This window comes from Pteropus alecto, unplaced genomic scaffold (genome assembly GCF_000325575.1).
Source record: "Pteropus alecto unplaced genomic scaffold, ASM32557v1 scaffold87, whole genome shotgun sequence".
Classification (NCBI taxonomy): Eukaryota; Metazoa; Chordata; class Mammalia; order Chiroptera; family Pteropodidae; genus Pteropus; species Pteropus alecto.
In genome coordinates, this window is record NW_006443225.1 from 22,606,052 (window position 1) to 22,624,754 (window position 18,703).

At 43.9% G+C, this 18,703-nt stretch overlaps 1 long non-coding RNA gene across 4 annotated transcripts in view; it reads right to left on the reverse strand.

Annotated features, from left to right (window-relative positions):
* LOC112472578 overlaps positions 1-12,387 on the reverse strand; it is a 109,075-nt gene extending 96,688 nt beyond the window's left edge. For all 4 annotated transcript variants that reach the window (XR_003043659.1, XR_003043657.1, XR_003043656.1 and 1 more), the window contains exons 1-2: positions 12,303-12,387; positions 10,695-10,842 (exon numbers count right to left, since the gene is read on the reverse strand). This is a non-coding gene — a long non-coding RNA (uncharacterized LOC112472578). The remainder of the gene's footprint in view (positions 1-10,694; positions 10,843-12,302) is intronic.
* Positions 12,388-18,703: the final 6,316 nt, after the last annotated feature.

The window sequence follows — 18,703 nt, forward strand, 5'->3', positions numbered from 1 at the left end:
AGTCATATGCACATAACATGATCATCACTTTAATTAAAGCAAGATCTTACAGAATACTGATACTGTGCCATTTGGTGAGGGGGAGGAGACGTGTAAAGGGACAGACTACAAAAAAGAACGTCGGTCTGGGGTTGATGTGTGTAACCGATGTCGTCTGTGTCTGTGTTCCCTGGCCTTCTGAGATCACCCTTTTCTGTTTAAAAGTTGGCCCAAGCCCTCGCACCATGTAGAAGAAATATCGTGTGCGTCCTGCCCCTGCCCCATCACCTCATCGGTGTCCGCTTCTCTCGTTCTCCTCTTGCTATCATGTCCTGCCTCTGCTGAGCAATCCCGAGCTCTCTGCTCCCTCGCTCTGCTACCCTCTCATTCCGGCGAGACTGAAGTAAGCAATATAAGAGCGGGAACACCTTTCTAGAAATCCTGTTCCGGCTCTGCCTGCAGTGTCTACGACCTTCTCTCCTCTCTCGTTAGAGCAGCTCGGCCGTGCTTCCGTCTCCCGTCTCCTTCCAGACCAAGCCCTGAGTCCATCCACTCACACCCAAGTGCCTCCTCAGAGGGGCTTATCGAATGCAACGACGCTTCCTATGAGCAAGTATGTCGCCACAATGTTCTCTGTACTTGCAGATGGTGTGTTGAAAACACATCTAGATATAGTGGGCTGATCTACCAGAAGTTACATTTTCCCTCTTCAACAGAAGCCAGAACACACTCAGTAGAGTGTGAAAAAGGCCCTGGAGCACTTTGAACACCTGTTCTGAAAAACAGACCTCCCCTGTCTGCACAATAGTCAGAGCGCTCAGCACAGGTGGGGGCAGATGTCATGAGGGCTGGGGGTGGGAGGAAGGGGTGCAGTGGTGTACTATAAAGTTTAACAACCAGCTCTTTGAGTTTCGATATGAATGTTGGTTAATCTTTTCATTTCTGTTCATGAGTAAAGCAAAAATAAAACAATAGAGATGGATGGCGGAACTTAGCTCGTCTGTCGATGATACGAGAGACTCTTTTGCTAAAATAAATACATATACCAAATTATGTATTTTGGGATCTATACGATTCTCTTAGTTATAAAACTGTAAAACCAAATTTTTAACTGTAAAGTGTCCTTTGTCATGGTACCCAGCCATCTAAAAATAAGTGGCCTATGCTATATATATGCTTTAAAGTATTAGAATAATATAGCAGAATCTTTGTCTTTAACATTTACCTTAGAATTTCTCTAAAACATAAATGAGATCATTTTCCTTTCTACCAATAAATGCAATTTTATGAATACACTCTCAAGTGTCTCAAGTCTTATTTCATTATCAGCAGTAACAAGCCACTCTGCTATCTTTCTAATGACAATTTTCATTATAGAGATAAGAAAAGCCATTACATTTAGAAACTCAGCATCTGAGGTGTAACTCCTTTGTGAATATTTCCATCAGTTCACCTCGTTTTCCTGTTCAACATTAATCAACTCTTTACCTACAAATATGCTGTTTCATTTAGAGCTAGTGTTTAAAGTTAATCAACAGCCTATGTCCTTGCTTCGTTTCAGGAACCGTGTAGGTATGCATCAGGGGAACACAAATATTAAAGCTGTAAGTGCACTTCTTAATGAATTTATAGTAACGTTTTATTAACTTAAAGCCCTTTCATACAAACGAAGTGCAGCGACAGGGAGACCCCCACATTCCATTAAAGTAACTGCACCAGGAGAAGGTTTTCTGGGCACATTTGAAGAGCAACGCATGGAAGGTCGCCTTGACTGGGCTTGGGGTGTTGTGCTGAGGTTCCTCAGCTACAATGATTGGTTCCACTTTGATAGTTTTCAGTAAATAGTCAAACCTTTCCTTCCATAGAAAATTCAAAGCCGCACAATTGATTTTCCCACTCAGCAGTAATTTCTGGCCTCAACTTGTTATTAGATCTGTCTCAGCATTCTTATTTGTCAGGTCAGTGTAGTATAGATGTCACACAGTGGGCATCATAATGACCCCTTAAGGAGTTCCTAAGTCAGGAAACGGAAATCCACAACAGCGGGGCTGCGCAGGGTCAGTGCGCCCCACGCATTATTCATTCGACAAATGTGTACCGAATTGTCACTAGGCGCCAGGCACTGGCTGAGCAATACTCTGCCTGTTCCTTGTAGACTGTAATTCCTGTTTCCTTTATTTGCTCCATTACTATTACCTTTTAAATGTCCACTTGAATGATCCTTTGAGTAACCTGGCTTCTCAGTTGGTTCTCCCAAAGCAGACCCTGAAATGAGTACTTGGTTGCAGAGGTGATCTGCAGGCTGAACTAATGATAACATAGCACAAAGACGATGCTCCATTGTTATAAACAAATTCTCCCAACAGGGGCCGCTGCCGTCCCACGAGGGCGAGTCTGATTTTCAGTCTCTACCTCCTCTGAATCCAGAGACCACATCTAGACTAATGAAAACATTCCAGGATCCCAAGGAGCTTTCAAAACACTGTAAGGGCTTTTTCATTAGGAAGGAAGAATATCTTTGAGGAACTTACTGCAAATTTAAAACTTGTACAAATGGGAATTAAACAGTCGAGGAACCTCTAGAAAGAGTACGTGTTGGGACACGTAATCATTTAGAGGTCAAATATACATATTTTCATATTTTGAATTACAAGTAATATATGTGATATAATTGAGTTTTCTTTTATTTTAAAAAGTATCTCTCATATGTAGATATGGGACGAGAGAGATGTATATTAAAATTGAAGAAAATTCTGCCCCATGGTCTTTGAAGGAAGTCTATGGAAGGTAAAGTGAGAAGACCAACGAAATTAGGCATGTGAAAGTGCTTTGTGACATTTAAAGGGAAATAAGTTAAAAAGAAATGTAAAATACATCTTTTACATCTTTAACATGATACTAAGTCAGGTAGCAGTTTACCTTGGCGCCCGAGAGAGGACACACAGGCCACACAGCTGAGGGGCCTGGTGGCTGGAGACAGCAGTGTGGGAGGGAACAGAAGGCAGCTCAAGTCCATTAATCAGGGGCAGGAAAATTCTGTCCCAAAGTCCACACCACGTCTCTAAGCCACAGGCTCTCCAGCGTTAGCGACAGGGGTGGTTGGAATGCCGGGCTTGAGAAAGCACTGCGTGCGCCCAGCCCAGCCGCGCCCCCGGCTCCCAGCTTCATTTCCGTGCTTTCTCAATAATGGCCAGAAGGTGGCGTGCACGACACTAATTCCAAAAGTACATACCCTGCTGCCCACATGCGCTAAGGAGTCCATCAGCTGGCATGTGTGCTTTTAGTTCCCAGTGGAGACAGCACAAAAGACAAATGAAAGTTTGAGAAGACGGACCGGAGAAAGCCACACAGACCACAACCACCATTACCACCCAAGAGCAGCCCATGGGCTAACAGCGTTCTGAGAAATCCTTCTCGTGAAATTCTGGGATTGAAAGCATTGGCTTACAGATTATTCTGCAATTCATTCATATTTTTTTAGATGTCTGTTTGCTTTTTAACTATCTGTCGCCTCCTAAGTTTTCCCTTTACGAATGGCAGTGATGGGAAACTAGACTGCAGTGTTTTATCTCCACAGCCCACAGGACACAGTGTTTATGAGGCTCCTCCGCATCCCAGACAGGCCTCCGAAGTCATCGACTGCTCAACCAGCAGAGACCCTCCTCGTCCCCGGTGAGAGGAGGGGACGCGCCACGGAGGAAGGGGCCGCAGCCTGGGAAGTGTGAGAGGAAGCGACCTGCCCACCTGTGCTCCGGTTCCCAGTGTCCTGTTCAGGGAGGACAAGTACCGTCTGCTTTGCATAGTAAGCCTCGTCGAGGAAGTGGCTATTGCTCCTTCCAGTGGAAGTCTCTGCTGTGATCTCTGGACCTGCGAGAGGAAAGGGCAGTGTGCTGGCGACGCTGTGGTCAGTTCAGGAGGGCCCTGCGCCCTCGGCTAGGCCTGGGTGCTTACGATGGGATGGCATGGTGACAGCTTCCCGCAGGGCCAGAGGGTGGCAGCCACAGTGATGAGTGACTCAGGGCCGAGGACAGGAGCCTAGGTGCGTGGCAGCCGCCCGCCGAGGACGGCGTGCTGGTGACCAAGGACACACACTGCCTTGGCAGGGGCATCGCACTTCCGGCTCTTCACAAGTTCTTGAGGGTGTATGCAAACCCTGCATCCTCAGTGCCCTCGGCGTTCCCCATGACGCCACATGTTTTGAAAAGTCCCCTTCCACACAGAGCCCAGCATTTCCCTAAGGGTTCAAAACCACCGCCTTTCAGTCAGGTTACGCCTGCTGGCCCTTGGTGCAGGAGGAGGGCCATGGCCAGGAACGGCGACAGCGCTCGCTCGCGCCGGGCTTCCTCCCTAATGACGGCTGCAGCACTAAAGGGCTTTTCATGAACAGAGGGCTCAAAATCGAAGCCAAAGGTAACATAGAGCATGTGAAATATGAAAAACGTACCAGGGGAGCAAATCCTCGTAAGAGATGGCACGTACTCTGGTGGGCTCGGGTACTCCAGTCTCCTCGTCCCTGCGTCCCCTCCTTGCTGGGAGCCAGAACGGGAAGGCGCACCTGGGCGCCGCCAAGTGACTCGCACAGGCCCTGAGCATGCGGGACTCCCGCTGGCTTCTTTAGGTCTCGGGGAGGGGCCTAAGGAGAGGAGGGACTGGGCGGATGCCTGCAGTGTCTTCTGACCTGATCGTTGACACTGAGCTGGTTCCACACGTCTGGCTTCTCCAGCTGGTCGGACACGCATGTGAAGACTAAAGGAAACACGCTGCTTGCTGTCCACGAGCACCGTGCAGGGCCACAGCGGGCGCCCTTCCTTGGGGACACCGTCAGAGCATTCATGGCCCCACGAAGGCACCCGCACCTCTGCACCTTCTACTCTCCCCAGGGTCTGAGTCACAGTCGCAGATTGCACTTCACGACATTAACTCTGCAGTCACCAGGGTAGACTCCAGTTCTGCTCTGATATACTAAATTATGACAATTAATTATGAGATTCTGGCCACCGACAGCATAAATCTCCTTAGACTTCAAATTCAAGACCGGGCTTTATGAGACGGAGCAGGGATCTGCCAAGTTCTGCCACCTGCTCACCATGTAACAGTGGGAAAGTAACACTAACAGCACCAGAGACTGAGGCACCGTCCTAAGCCTTCCCTTGGACTGACCACTCTAGTCCTCAAAAAGACCCTGTGAGACAGGACCCTAGGAGGTGAGGAAACAGGACGAGTAACGCGGTCGAGATTACAGGGCTGGTCAAACGAACGGGGATCAAACCCAGTGGCCCTACAGCTAGAGCCTGTACTCGCAGCCACTTCACTGTGGGTTTTACATTGTTAAATATAACCCACTATAAGAACTGTTTTTTACCATAACCCATTGTAAGATGTATGCTGCACAATACAACCCAGTGCACACCATCTATGTAAAACCGAAACTAAAATTTTACGAGACTATACTTAATCTTACTTCATGCGAAGCATTGATATTTTCTATTGTATTTTATGTTTAAAACTGCTGGTCACTCCCCACCAAACTCAAGATCCACTGAGATTCATGACCTCAAGTTTGAAACTCAAGGCACCACGCCTCTTTTCACCATGTAGGAGTTTATGAGACTGAAATAGGGTGTCGTGTGCAGAACATGGAGCTCAGTGCCTGCCACACATTGTGCTCGATGCACAGCAGAGATCCTTGTTGGTCTTGTAAACCGCCTGTAATTACGGAGGCAGGGACCCTGAAGGGGAAATCCTGGCTGGGCTGTAGATGAAGATCTTGCCAGTTAGGATCTGGACCTGGCGATAAGACTGGGAATTTCCCCAGTATTTTTAACTCTTACAGTAATAGACATCCACATGCAGGAGGAGAGCTGGCTGTAGCTAAGTCCGGTTTCCTTTTCTCCACCTGAAAGGGAGATGTACAGGTTGCTGTGCCTCTCTGCTGGGGCCCTCAGTCTGCCCAGCTTATTGGTCTGTGTTTATACCCAACGCTGTTCTGGACACTATCAGCTACACACAGCTGGTCTTTACACCCAACGTTGTTCTGGACACTATCAGCTACACACAGCTGGTCTTCATAAAAGAGTCCAGCTGAGGAAGATCCACTCGTCTCCTTTACAAATGACTCCGGCTTCGTGGCTTAGGCAACACAAATTTATTCTTAGAAACTGACTGCCTTCCAGAGGTCAGAAGTCCGACTGGTCTCACCAGGCTAAAAGCTAGGTGTCACGGGCAGCATTCCTTTCTGGAAGCCCCTGGGGAGGATCCATTCCCTCGCCTTTTCATTTCTTTCCAGGGGCCACTGTATTCCTTGGCTCGTGGCCCCTCCTTCCTCCCTCGAAGCCCACAATAGCAGGTCAAATCCTTCTCACAACAGCTCACACTGATTCCGTCTCTCCTCTCCTCCCCTGAATCTTCTGCCTTCCTCTTCCATCTTGTAAGGACTCTTACGATCACACTGTTCCACTTGGATAATCCAGGATAATCTCCTTGCTTTAAGATCCTTGATCCAATCACATCTGAAAGGCCCCGTTGCCATGTACGGTAACATCCAGAGATGCCAGGGAGTAGGTGCTGACATTTGGAGGGGAAGGGGGCAGCTATTCCGCCTGCCCCGGGAGAGAAAGCGCACGCAACAGCGCATAGATAGAACACCGACAACGACGCAGAACGCTGCGTGCCAGGTATTGTGCCGAGTGCTCGACTCGCGTCAGCGACTTCCTTGTCGAGAAACCAGGCTCGTGAGATGATACACACTGCCCAGGTCACACAGACAGTTCACGCCCAGGTTGCCTGCCTCCAGGTCACGCTCTCGACCCTTTCTCTGCATAACTCAGGGCTCGGTGTGCACATTCAGTGGTGTGCAGCTTCTCCCCATCACAGACTCATTTACTCTTTTCTCCCTGGGACCTTATTTTGAAAGATTTTGTGTATTAAAATTGTTTTCATTAATGAACGTCATTAACGAAATTGTTTTCATTAATGAACGTCATTATCACGTCAGAAAGCTATGAGCTAATCTCTTTGCCTCTTCTAGATTTACATACTTACAGCCAAAAATAATGCAACTTTACATTTTACTTAACACACGTTGGCATCATTTTGGAATACCGAAACGAGAGCTCAGATAACCCCCTCTTAGGGGGCCTGGGGTTCAGAGGAGGGAATCGATGGGGTGGAGCAGTCCAAGAAAAGGGGTCTGACCTCAGCCTCAAAGAAGCGGAGATTTCAGATAAACCAGAGAACAGAGAATGTGAATGACATCTACGACAGTGGTCTCCAATCTTTTTGGCACCAGGGACTGGTGCTTCGTTGAGAATCTAATGCCCGATGATCTGAGGCGGAGCTGAGGCAGCGATGCTAGTGCTGGGGGCGGCTGCAGATACAGATGGAGCTTCCACTCGCCAGCCCGCCACTCACCTCCTGCTGTGTGGCCCGGTTCCTAACAGGCCACGGACCAGTACCAAACCATGGCCTGGGGGGTGGGGACCCCTGATCTGGGAGATGACACAGGAAGCCTGTTAGGGAGAACTGGAAAAAGAAACTGGAGGAGAACAGATAACATCAGGCTTTGAAACAAAGATAAGTAAGGTTAAAGTTAGCCAAGCAGCAAAGCACAGAAGCTGAAAAAGTTCTGAGCAGATGTGCTCGGACTTGGGTAGGTCAATCATCTAGAACAAAGAAAGGAGGAGGCAAGGAAGGGCGTGGAGACTAACTTCACTATATGCCCTTTGATTCTTCTAAATTTTATACAATGTAAATGTATAAGCTAATGTAGTAGACAGACACATGCATGTAATATATATACACATATAAGCTAATGCACTAGATACATACATGTCATATATGTATAATTGTAATTTATAGGTACATGCTTGTAATATATTACATATGCATGTAATATATATGCATGCATGTATTATGTGTGCCTGTCATACAGATACATGCATGTCATATATATTATATGTGTGTGCTATATATAATATATATAATATGGTATAAAATATATGTTATAGAATATATAGTATTATATATAATATATAATATGATAAATGATATATGATATGACATATAATAACATAACATGTAGATACATGCATATAACATATAGATACACATGTAATATATGCCTGTAATTTATAAATGTGCATGTCTAACATACAGATACATGCACTATATGCATGTGATATCTAGGCACATACATGTGATATGTTATAAATGCCTGCAAGATCTAGATACATGTGTGTAACGCAGACATGAATGTAGTGTATAAACATAATATGTAGATATGTCCACGTATATGACTATCTTTACTGGCCCAGAGTACCATCCAGTTAACCAGATGTCTACTCTTGGCGCACACATGAGCTGGGATGAAGACTCCTCCATTCCGCCCCCTCCACAGTAAAGCTACTTCAGCAATTTCCTCGTTGTCTTAAAAAATTGCTCCTTTGGTCTCTGTCTACCTACTTCATCCCTAAGCATCAAAAGCTTGGTGCCCAAGCATTTTATATTACTTTCGTACATCTGCCCAATTTGGATGAGAACCTACTACAGAACTGACTCAGAACTCTCACACAATGCTGTCATTTACCCCCACAGTCCATGATCAGCTGTAGAGTCACAAGGCGCATGCGGCCCAGCCCAGCCCAGGGGCCTGGCTCAGACAACACCTGCCAGCTGGCCTCATCCCCACTCCAGGCTCCACGTCATCACCAGGGATGGGCATTAGTATTTATCTTTTCATGTTAGTATGTGATTCAAGGGGCATTTTTATCTCACAGATCAACAGGTATCCTATTCGTTTTGTTTTTAAGAGCTAATGAATGAAATAATTCCAACGATGTTTTTGTGGGAAGATGCTGAACCTTTACACTTTCTGAATACTAACATATGCTTGATTTATAGTACTGGAAAGCTCGACAGTCAAAGCAATCGCCCATGAAGCTAGGCAAGCACCCCACAAACCTGCTGCATTGGTGCTGTGAGCGGAGTCTCAGGCAAATGGAGGCGTTAGGATTCCTTCACTGTTATGAGGTTTAGGGAGAGTCGCATGAGAAAATAACTCCTCAAACAGGCTGCGACTTAATTACATTCAAAGCCACAGTGTTAAGCTCTTGCTAAGAGTTTAGATGTTACACACCAGCTTATATAAACAAGTACAAGTTACAGCAGGCATAAAAGAGGGACTAAACTAAAACTCACTGCCCAACCAGATCCTAAAAGCGCTGGGTGACTCTGCACATTTTGCCAATTTTCATGTGTGAGGTCACATGCTACACTGTACGAGTGAAAGTCGTACAGCCAATTACCTGATGGGCCTGACTCCATTAGTCAGCTCGGAAATATTTATTGAGGTCCCCACAGAAGAGTCATTTTAGAAACTATGTTAACAAGAAAACATCCAAGGATGGACTAATTGCTAAGCTTCTAAAAACTGTTCTCTCTTCTCCTGGAACTCCTGGGAAGGCAGGAAAGACGCCGTTTGTCTGTATGTGCCTACGTAGCACGGTGTTCACCGGCAAACGACACGAAACCAGAACACAGAAAACCTTAGAGCAGAGCCGTGATTCAGAACTGAAATTCATGTGTCACGTTCATGAAGCACTTCCAAGGGCGTCATCCCATTCATCCCTCCCGTAACCCTCATGAATGAGAAAAGCAGGTTGCAGCAAGGGCAGGCAACGTCAGTACCAGAAAAGACTGGGCTTGCGACCAGTCTTTTCTATTTAGAGCCTCTGTCCCCTGCCCATGAATTTCAGGTAAGTATTACAAACTCACAATATGGCACTGACTCTAAAAACATTTTGCCCAGAGGGTGGTAGACAGATGTGATTCACCCGCCCACCAGCGGCCCTGAAAGGCACAGTTCCTGTTCTAGGACTTTGCAGCCTCCTGTCAAACATACCAGAGTCTTCGACGGCGACTCCCCTCCTTCTTGTCACGCCAGCAAAGGGCCAGTGATTGGCACCTTCAGATCGCATCTCCCCATAGTTCTTCCCAGTTGGTCATACTCCACAAAACAATCGTGATTCGGTCCCTCATCCACTGTCTCTCTAGTAACCACTGTGCAGCATGAACGTCAGTCATTGAATCTCTGTACGGTGTTGCTGTTAAATACCTATGTCATACACATATGTACACTCTGCTACATCTCCGACATAAGCTTTTTAATGACTGAGGTGTCTCGGCATTTAATTCAGATTATGCACCATTTTGAGGTGCTCACTAAATAGAAAAGACTTGCAATGCCTTTGTTCTAATGAGTTCACCGCCTCATCACAAAGCAGATAGACAGGAACAGCAAATATACGCTGTTCGGCTCTGACTTTTACAGGCATGGGTCCCAGTTTCACTGCAACTCTCGGAGACGAAATCGTAAACCTCACTCACAAGGACTCTGGTGCAGTGAACCTGAGTTAGACTGTCTGGTTTACTCTGAGTCCTACCACCTTCCAGTTGGAATAACTGAGGCTAGTACTCTGCTCAGAGGCTCAGTTTTCCTCTCTTTAAAACAGGAATTGTTGTGGAGAACATTTACCACCATCCCACCATTCTGGATCTTTCCTCCCCAGAAGAGAGTCCTTTCATTGGGATATCACAGCCAGCCCTCCTCTGCACATCCGTTCCCCATACACGCCCCCGCCACACACACACACGCACACGCACGCACACACACACACACCTGCCCATGCCCCATCCTGGGGAGAGGAAGAGTGTCTTACCCGACTTGTGAGTTTGGGAACACAGTAACTGGTCTCTTTCTCTTCGTTTTCTCATTGGAATCTTCCTGCCTCAGAGAGAATACACTCTGCTCCTCAGAGTAATACACTGACAGGGCTGCCTCCATGGGGCAGGCTGGGTTTGTCCTTCCTGTGATTAGGTGGGTACAGGATCAGTACACCCACTTGCCAATACATCTAAAGCATGCTCTCCAAATTTCAATATAAAGTTCACATTTTGGTCTTCATCTCTACTGCTCTTTTGCTTACTTCTCAGTTGGTTCTGAACTTTAAGAGTATCATCTATTAACCCCAACATATCTCAATAGGGATAATAATTACAACATATGATTGTCTTGATATTGTATTTGGTAGAATGTAAAATATTTCTTATGTATAAGGAGTTAGTATTTCAATTTTAATACTTCTTTCATCTATCTCTTCATTTCATAGATGCAGTTTTTAAGATTGATTTCTTCATCCAATCGGATGACTGAGTTTAGGCTAAATCTACAAAAAGGAATAAACTTAATATTGGATTATGCTTGAAATAAAATATCTTCCATTCGATGTTTTCAATTGTACATGGTTTCTTTTTTAATGTTTAACAAACTTTTAATTTTCTAAATAGGTGATAGAAAATACTACTGTACTGGATACAGACTAGAATTTAGAGAATTATTGAAATATTGGCCGCAAAGATTTTTTAAAATCTGGTACTTCTTTTATAACTTTACCTCTGTGAACTATAATTATTTTTAAACATGAATTTGCAACTTAAACTAAACATGCCAGATAATCCTGCATGCTTTTATTCCCAAAATTGCAGTCTTCAGCTGGCCACGACATCCTTCCCTGGCCTAAAGTGACAATACATAGATTATTATCAAATTCATTCATCGTTCTGGGAACTGGTGAACAAAACAGATATGGCCCTTATCTCCATGGAGATCACGTTCGAAACAAAAGCATAGCTATATAGTTTTCCAATCACTTTTCAATATTTTATAAGCCAGTCTTGACAATTATCTTACCAGGCTGATAATTCTCACTAAAACTAAAGTTTTCAAGGCCCCAACTACTTTATTTTGAGAAAGGAAACTAATATTTATTGGGTATAGCCTTATGGAAATAATCCTGTTTAATTCTTATATTACCCTTAAGAAAAATATTATTTTCACTGTTTAATAGATGAAGGAAGTGAGGCTCATTGAGATTACATAACACCCACAAGGTCACGAACTTTAGTTAATGAAGAGGGAGACTTCTAACTCACTGATTCCAAAGCCCTATGTTTTTCTACTAGAATGAATCAGTTAATGTCATTATATCCCAAGTCAGTGCTGTTATTATAATGAGAAGAATTTTTAAAGGATAAAAATGATGTATATAAAGACATCAGTAAACTAGTAAACTTTGGTAAACTATTATTAAAGAGAAACATCAACACTTTAAGATTGCTAGACTGAACTTTAAAAGATATCTTTGCTCACATTTAAAATAACTCTTCATTTAATAATGTTGAGCTGTAACAAATCATTCACACTCCATCTCTCAGAAGTCTAACACCACTTCGTGAGAACAGTGAACAGATTCAGGATGCGGTAATACCTTTCCTCGGTTCAGATCCCGCTCTGCCACTTAATAGCTGTGGGGCCTTCCACAAGTAATTAACATCTCGGTGCCTCAGTTCCCATATCTGCAAAATGAGAATGAGAGTAGCATCTAGTGAACAGTATTTTGGTATTAAATCGCTTAGAAGAGTGCCTGACACATAGCGAGCATTAAATAAGTATTAGCTGTTATCGCTATTGTTGTTGTTTTAGAGATTAAATACCTTACGTCCATATCCCCATAATCTACAAAGGACTTGAAGGATGAGATTATGGCCAGCCAGAATCTCTTTCCCAGGAGTTCTGGGCTCCGAAACAGAACCAAGACCATAAGCAAATCCCTGGAGAAGTCAGAGGAGCCAGCTTTCTGACTGAGTCGCAGATAGTGAGGGCTTCTCTCTGGGTAATAACTGCTCCACAAGCTTGTCAATGTCCTCTCTCCAGACCACCGGGAGCACATCCACAGTTCTAGAAAGCTGGTTACTGACTCACTGCAAGGAGGAGAAATGCATACCATGGGGAAGCATGGGACATCTTAGTAAGAGGATTAGAAAGAACTTATGACAGGATTTGTGGTTTATCTTACATGATTTGGGGAGCATTCAAGGAAACAGGTACCTTAGATGCTGTCCCAAAGCAGAGAGAATTCTGACTGGGTATCTTAATTCTTATCTAGACAGTGAGAGAAATGAAATCAAGCTAAAGCTGCAATTGGTAACGAAATAGCAGCCACTTGTTATTAGTCAGCAAAGGGCGATGTTTGCTCATTTTTTGGTTTGGACTATTTCTAATTTCTGTCTGTTCAGACGTGAGCATGCAGTGGTCTTATCTTTTCTTGTTCTAACATAGTCTCAAAGCGGTCTTGTCTAGATTGGTGTTCTCTGAACACATTTATATTCAACAGAACTTCACAGATTCACTGTGAGTGCCGGGCCAGCTCCCAGATAACAGGGGCTATGTTTTCTCTTTCTCAAACTAGATAAGAGCGTTTTGCTTGAGGGGCAGAGCTGGCCAGGAAAATAACAACTATTGTGGTTATTATTCACACATATTGACAGGTTCATAGTTTATAAAGTCCTTTCATAGTCACTGTATAAGTTGAGCCTCTCAGAACAATCCTGGGAGGTAAGTAGGCCATAGGTCCACACCTTGCACACCTCCAGAGGCCCCATCCATTATATATTCCACGTGAACAGCAGTCCCCTGGAGTTGTGCAACAAGGCTGTGCTGGCGGGGCAGACATTTCCATTCCTTTATGCAATTATGAAATTGAATGAAAGAAGATTCCTGAGTGTTCCTGTTTCCCAACCAACCGCGTGCTCTCTGGCAACCTACTCATCTGCTGACGTCAGATTCCCTGATTCAGAGTTTCCACGCCAGTCTGCCCTCTCATGACCTGGACTACAAAGGCTACTCTTTGTCTGTGCCTGCCCAGAACAGGGTGCTATGAAGGGTACTGAACTTAGAACCTTTTCACGTAGCCCATTCCTAAAACAAACAAAAAAGTATAGTGTATGTGTGTGTTAACTTAAAAAGTTAACATGTCTTAGTATATTTTGCTCAAAATATCCCGCTAAATGTAGGGGCTGAAAGTTTTAAACGCAGACTGAGCTACTAGTAACATAGCTTTACCCATTCTTGGAAACCTGCCAAGTAAAACATCAAAAGAAAATAAAATTTCCCATGAAATAGCCATTATTAATACATTTTTGCCCAGCACTGTCTTTCTGTAGCTGGGAAATTCCCTCTTGCTACTAAATTTCTCTCCTGAGACATGATATAAAGTGAAACTGAAAATGGAATACCCCACTGATAATTGCAAGCTGTTGCTGGGAAAATATGAGCATTGATTCAAACAGATTTGGTTCAGGAATCCTGTCTCCGTAATTTACAAACTCTGTGACTTAGGGCAATTTACCTTACCTCTCTTGCACTAAATTATGCATGCTTCTCTCCTCTGATATCTGAGAGTGTCCAGAATTCCCTATCAGAACCCTAATCACCCTCCACTGTGATTATATGCTCAGGTTTCTCTCTAATCACCCTCCACTGTGATTATATGCTCAGGTTTCTCTCTCCCTTAGAACACTACAAGCAGGGACTGTGTACATCTTGTTGTCCTTGTATTTCCAGCACCTAGCGTTATGACACATAAAATATTTGTTAAATTTATCTGTTGCCTTAGGGAAGGTGGACTGGAGATCTGGAGAATCAGGAAGGCTTACTTTTCATTTACATATGTTTTTATAATTCTTGAATGTTTTACTATGCCAATTTGGTACATGTATTTTTTAATTAAAAATCATATTCACATGAAAAAAGTTTCTTGCACATAAATATGCAAATAAATGTTTGGTAATGAAATAGTAGGCATTTGATTCTGTCCAGCTTCCTCTCAGAACAATCCTGGGAGGTAAGTAGGGGTCAAAGTAGATGATTTTAAGACAAATTGTCTTCTCCATTTTCTTCTACATAATAAACCACATGTATAATTTGAAGGCTAAAGTGTAATTTCATTTGACTGTAATTTTTCTTTTCTTATGAAAAAGTGGTAGCCTAGCCAGCTCTATCTTAAATCCAGAACATTCCGGTTTGATGTTCGACAGAGGAGGGCAGCAAGAGGGAAGATTCCTTGGGTCTTTTGCTTAGTATTCTAGTCAGCTAATCAGAGCTTTGAAAATAAACTAAATTTCCTTTTTTTGCCACTATTATCTGTGTGTATAGATCTATCAGGACACCTCATGGAACAGGAAGCCTGGGGATTGAGGCATGACGTAGCTGACCCCGAGTCCCTTGGCCTAATGCCATTGAATAGCACCAAAATCCCTATCACACCCACTCCAATCTGAACGTTTTCAGCAAGTTTCCCTGCATGAAATACTTCCAAAGACTTTGGCTGCTGATCATCATCCCCTGAATGACAATGATAAATTCTTCAGTCTTTCCAGAAGACTTCTGTTTCTTGAGCTACACAGATCACGCTGATGTAAAAAGATTTGAGTCAGAATTTACATACCAATTCCATGTTTTCTAACCAAGTTATGCTCTATATTTCTAGTTTTAAAGACTTCAAAATATGATCAATTTCAATGAGCAATTAAAATAAGAATCTTCCCAGGGTATAATCTAAAAGGTAAAGAAAAATTTCCTTAATTTTTACAATCTAAGTGAAAGATATTTTCTAAATGCTAATTTATCTGATTAATGAATGAAGAGAGGTCTCCACTTCTAGATTCTGAACTTGTTTTGTCTGGTCCACATTTTTGATGAGTTGAAAAAACAGAAGAGAAAGAAAGTAGCATCTACTGAGGGTGTGCCATCTACTAAACAGTATACCTATATTATCTTATTTCATATTTACAAAATTATTTAGAGCAATATTTTCACAGAGAGAGAAAATAAGCCTCAAAGAGGTTAAGCGTGCTGCCCAAAGTTACATAGCTCATATGTGACGAAGCAGAGAACTGAAGTCAGATCTGTATTCTTCCAAACATCGTGCTTCCTGGAAAAGACAGCCAATATAGCAAAATGCAGATTTAAGAGATTCAGGAAAAGTAGAAGAATGGACCTAAATAGATATGAAAAAGCTTAATATGATTAAGTTCAAAAATTGAACTAGGTCTACAAATGAGCTATTACTCCACATTTACTGGATTGCTAAATAGTGACAATACAGAGAAATGGAACCTCTCATATATTGCTACTGGGAATGTAAAATGATGCAGTCACTCTGCAAAAGTGTGGCAGTCTCTTCAAAAAACTAAATATGCCTTTACCATTTGACCCAGCAATTACAGTCCTGGGCATTTATCTTGAGTAATGAAAATGCATGTCCACACGAAAACCTGTACAAATTATTCACAGCAGCTTTATTAGTAATGGCTAAAATCTAGAAACAACTAAAATGTTCCTCAATAGATGAATGATTAAACAACTTTGGTGTATCTCATACCACGGAATACTATTCATCAATTAAAAAAAAAAAAAAAGAATCAACTATCGATACAAGAAACAACTTGGGTGGATCTCAAGGGCATTATGCTGAGTGAACAAAACCAACCTCAAAAAATCACACTTTCACTAACATAACATTCTTGAAAAGACAAAATTATAGAAGTGTAAAACTGAATAATGGTGGCCAGGGGTCAGGAATGGTAGAGGGTAGCCGTGGGTGTGACTGTTAAGGGGTGGGATGAGGAGATCTCTGTGGTGATGGACTAGTTTTGTATCTTGACTGAGGTGCAGGAATCTGTGATGGTGACAAAATGACATAGAGCAATGTAGACACATTGAATGAATGCAAATTTGATATGGTATTAAAATTATGTAAGATGTAACCACTGAGGAAACCGGGTGAAGGATACATGGGACCTCTCCATATGATCTTTGCAACTCTGTTATTATTTATTATTATCTCCAAATAAAAAGTTTTAAAAAATTGTACCTTGGGTGTTTTAGTTGCCTACGGCCGCCATAACAAAGAACCACAAACTTGGTAGCTCAAACCACAAAATGTATTTTTTCCCAGTTCTAGAGGCTAGAAGTCCAAAACCGAGATGTTAACACAGCTGGTTCCTTTGAGGGCAGAGAGAGAGAATCTATTCCACTCTTCTTTCTTAGCTTCTGGTAGCCTCGGGCATTACTTGGCTTGTAGATGGCTTTCTCCCTGTGTCTTCACACTATTTCTCCTTTATGTGTATCTGTCTCTATGTCTAAATTTTCCCTTCTTATAAGGACACCAATCATATTGGATTGGCCCTATCCTAATGACCTCACTTTGACTTGATCAGCGGCAAAGACCCCATATCCAAATATGGTCACATTCGCAGGTACTGGGGTATTGAGACTTCAACACCTTTGGGAGTACACAAATCAACCCATAGTACTGGGTCTAAAAGAATCAACTGCCTGAATGTAGGAGAGAAAAACTGGTTTAAAGGCAGTTCATATTAAAAATAAAAAAAGAGACAAGAAACAAAAATCTCCAGTTTTATTTGACCACAGGCTCATCTTAAATCAACAATTTGATAAGTGTTTTAAATAGGAATACTGTCTTCCAGGGCACTAGGAGATTCAGATGAGAGGGAGGCACTCCCACTCTCTCTCTCACCTATCCAACACCATACGGAATTTTCTAATCTATTTGGATGGAGGGGAATACTGAAGTAACGCAGATTCACAAGAGAACCACTGTCTGAAAACCAAGTGGAAGTAAATGAAGATGCTGAAGACTAAAGATGACACATCTGTCTTCAAGGTAGTCATCTTTTAAATCTCTGATACCACTTTAAAGGGGTATTCCCCTTTCGTTTGTTAAATGGATGGCAAAGCTTAAAATTATCTAGGTAGAATCAGACTTCTTCAGTGTAACACAAGCAGGCAATATTAAGAACAGAAGGACTTCCTAACACTTAGAGAATTTTCACAGTAGAAATCTCTAAGCAGTGGAACAGGCCTGCTCACAATGCAGCGAATTCCCTTTCGCCAAGAGGTGCCCTAAAGAAGCCAGGCAGTGTCTGTTAGGTGTTCTAGCATTAGGTGGGGGAGTGTACGACCTGCGTGTCCCCCACTTTTTTACTTTGCATCACTTTCACAGAAATGTTAGTTTAACCTTCTTAAAAACTTTTAAAACATAATTTCACTGTATAACGAAATTATTTTTAAAACTGTCTGATGGTGAAAGCGATCATGAAAGCTAAAGGTTTGGGGTTGTGATAAATAAACTGAAGGCAGTCCTTCCCTCGCGGGGGTTCCCTTCACATCCACCTGGGCCCGTTTTCTGGATCGCACGTCTTTCCCGTTTCTGACTCGCCGCGGCGTTTTGTCGGAGCGCATCCCCTGGTGGCTTTCTCAAACACAGGGCGGCTGCGCGGAAAGTGCACGTTTGCCCCCCTGTGTATGAGAACGCGTTTTCATTCTGCCCTTAAACTTCACGAATGGTTCGACTACAGAACCCAGCGTGGAAGTCACCGTCCTTCAGAACTCTGACGAGACCGCCTGGAGCGCGGGCACAGAACCGTGACGCCGAGGGATCCTGCGGCGTCCTCGGCTGACCCCCGGCTCCCCGGGCGCCTCTCCGACGGGCGTCCCGCGGGGCTCTTCCTCCCGCTTGCTTTCCGGTGTCTTCTCTGGAACTCCGGGGACCCGAGCGGACGGACGGGCGGACGGGCGGATGGATGGACTGACGGACGGACGGACGGACGGACGACGCGCGCTCTGGGGCACAGCTCGCCCGCACAGCGCGACGCCGAGCGTTTGGCGGGGAAGGGCCACAAGTTGCCGGGACGGCGCTCCGCGACACGCCCACCGCGCACGCGGCATCCGGCCGTCAGGAGCGCCGGTGGCCGCTGCCGCTGCCGCTGTCGCCTGAGCGCCCGGGAGGGCTGGGTGTCGTCTGTC